Source organism: Cryptomeria japonica, unplaced genomic scaffold (assembly GCF_030272615.1).
Source record: "Cryptomeria japonica unplaced genomic scaffold, Sugi_1.0 HiC_scaffold_126, whole genome shotgun sequence".
Taxonomy (NCBI): domain Eukaryota; kingdom Viridiplantae; phylum Streptophyta; class Pinopsida; order Cupressales; family Cupressaceae; genus Cryptomeria; species Cryptomeria japonica.
The window spans coordinates 259,568-262,500 of NW_026728948.1; the positions used below are offsets into that span (position 1 = coordinate 259,568).

A 2,933-nucleotide genomic window follows, 5' to 3' on the forward strand; every position below is an offset into this window, starting at 1 on the left:
CGTGCACCCGAGGCGCCCCGAACATGCACCAAGGTGCACTCGGCCCACATGTGAGCGCAGGTCGTTGCGCCCGAGGTGGTGTGTGGGCACCGCGTTGCAGACGGGACACTGCACGCACACGACGCCCCCTCCAGGTGCACGCACGTAGGCCGGGCCGGGTGCACACCCGACGCCCTAGCAAGGTGCGCGCACCCGGGCAGGGCTCACACTTGGCGAACGGGGCGCACTTCGCGAGGGAGGGTGTGCACCTCGACGGGGGTGGGTGGCCGGGGTGGATTCGCACGTGGGTCGCGGTTTGCTAAGTACACACTGCGACAAGCTCATAACGGGTGCGATCATACCAGCGTTAGTGCACCGGATCCCATCAGAACTCCGCAGTTAAGCGCGCTTGGGCCGGAGTAGTACTGGGATGGGTGACCTCCCGGGAAGTCCCGGTGTTGCACCCTTTTTTAGTTTTTCGCCGGGCGTCGCAATGCTATTTGAATAAACCTTTTGCCCGTTTGCGTTCTCGTCGGGGCCGGGCCGGGCCGGGGTGCGCTGCCCGCACTACCGCGCGCGCGGGGGCGACACCGAGCGCGCACCCGAGGCGCCCCGAGCACACAGGCCACGGTGCAACCCGGGCGTTGTGCGCGCACCCCGGTGCGCCCGAGGTGCTGCGCGCGCACCCAGGTGAAATCGGTGTGCACCTCGGCCAGTGCGCGCTCGGTCGAGTCGCGCACGTTGGCCAAGGTGCACGGTGATGTTTCTTACTCTAAGGTTCCGCACCAGACGCCCGGGACAGGTGAGCGAAGCTGGGCGGGGCCGGGTGCGCGGCCGGGGCAGGTGCACGCAGCTGGAGAGAGCTTTGGAGCACACTTCGGAGCGCACCAATGATGCGCTCCATTCAAAAGTTTCCTGAAAAGGCAAAAAAAGTTGAGATTATAGAATTTCCCACTTGAGAGATTGTAAAAAAAAAAAATTTAAAATGAAGGAAACGCGGGTGCCAAGGTGTGCGCAGCCCAGCCAAGGTGTGCGCACCAAGGCGCCCACCCTGGCGAAGGTGCACGCAAGGTGCGCACCCGAGGCAAACCGGACAATTAACCCAACTTTCGACTTCGCGCGCACCTTGGAGCGCACTTCGGAGCGCTCCTTGGTGCGCACCAATCTTGGGCACCTCGGAGTGCACCATGGCGCCCACCAAGGTGCGCACCCGGGGCAAACCGAGCTCCGACTTCGTGCGCACCTTGGAGCGCACGAAAGGTGCGCACCATGGCGCCCACCAAGGTGCGCAGCCCAGCCAAGGCGTGCGCATCAAGGTGCGCACCCTGGCGAAGGTGCGCACCCGGGGCAAACCGAGCTCCGACTTCGTGCGCACCTTGGAGCGCACAAAAGGTGCGCAACCCAGCCAAGGTGTGCGCACCCCGGTCAAACCGAGCTCCGAATCGTGCGCACCAGAGGTGCACGCCATCGTGCGCACCTTGGAGCACACTTCGGAGCCCTCCTTGGTGCGCGCCGATGTTGCGCACCTCGGAGCGCACCCGGGGAAAACAATGCAATTAACCCGACTTTCGACTTCGTGGGCACCTCGGAGCGCTCTCGGGTTCGCACCTCGGAGCACACCGAGGTGCGCACCTTTGATGCGCTGCCTTCACCAATTTCCAGAAAAGGCAAGAAAACATTGAGAAGGTGTGCGCACCGAGGTGCCCACCCTGGCGAAGGTGCACGCGAGGTGCGCACCCGGGGCAAACCGGGCTCCGACTTCGTGCACGCCGCACCTTGGAGCACACTTCGGAGCGCTCCTTGGTGCGCACCAGGGCGCGCAACCCAGCCGAGGTGCCCACCCCGGCGAAGGTGCACGCGAGGTGCGCACCCGGGGCAAACCGGGCTCCGACTTCGTGCACGCCATGGTGCCCACCGCGGCGAAGGTGCACGCGAGGTGCGCACCCGGGGCAAACCGGGCTCCGACTTCGTGCACGCCGCACCTTGGAGCACACTTCGGAGCGCTCCTTGGTGCGCACCATGGTGCCCACCAGGGCGCGCAACCCCGCCGAAGGTGCACGCGAGGTGCGCACCCGGGGCAAACCGGGCTCCGACTTCGTGCACGCCGCACCTTGGAGCACACTTCGGAGCGCTCCTTGGTGCGCACCATGGTGCCCACCAGGGCGCGCAACCCCGCCGAAGGTGCACGCGAGGTGCGCACCCGGGGCAAACCGGGCTCCGACTTCGTGCACGCCATGGTGCGCACCGCGGCGAAGGTGCGCACCCGGGGCAAACCGGGCTCCGACTTCGTGCACGCCGCACCTTGGAGCACACTTCGGAGCGCTCCTTGGTGCGCACCAGGGCGCGCAACCCAGCCGAGGTGCCCACCCCGGCGAAGGTGCACGCGAGGTGCGTACCCGGGGCAAACCGGGCTCCGACTTCGTGCACGCCGCACCTTGGAGCACACTTCGGAGCGCTCCTTGGTGCGCACCATGGTGCCCACCAGGCCGCGCAACCCAGCCAAGGTGTGCGCACCAAGGTGCACGCGAGGTGCGCACCCGGGGCAAACCGGGGTCCGACTTCGTGCACGCCGCACCTTGGAGCACACATCGGGGCGCTCCCGGGTTCGCACCGGCGTTGCGCACCGTGGTGGGCACCTCGGAGCACACCAAGGTGGGCAGCGAGGTGCGCACCTTTGATGCGATGCCTTCACTAATTTCCATAAAAGGCAAAAAAAAAACGAGATTTTAAAATTTCCGTTTTGAAAGATAGTGAGAAAAAGGGAATGCTGGTGCCATCTTGAGCCCGCCCTGGTGCGCAGCCCAGCCAAGGTGTGCGCACCAAGGTGCCCACCCTGGCGAAGGTGCGCGCCCGGGCAATTAACCCAACTTCCAACTTCGCGCGCGCCAGGGTGGGAGCGCACCCAACAACCGGGCCTGGGAAGAGCCAATGCGAGAAACCCCACCAAACGCTCT

General features: G+C 65.5%; 1 non-coding gene across 1 annotated transcript; it reads left to right on the forward strand.

The window, feature by feature from the left end:
* Window positions 1–327: 327 nt before the first annotated feature.
* LOC131865879 (5S ribosomal RNA) lies at window positions 328–446 on the forward strand. Its single transcript, XR_009364516.1, has one exon. It is a non-coding gene; the product is annotated as a 5S ribosomal RNA (ribosomal RNA).
* Window positions 447–2,933: the final 2,487 nt, after the last annotated feature.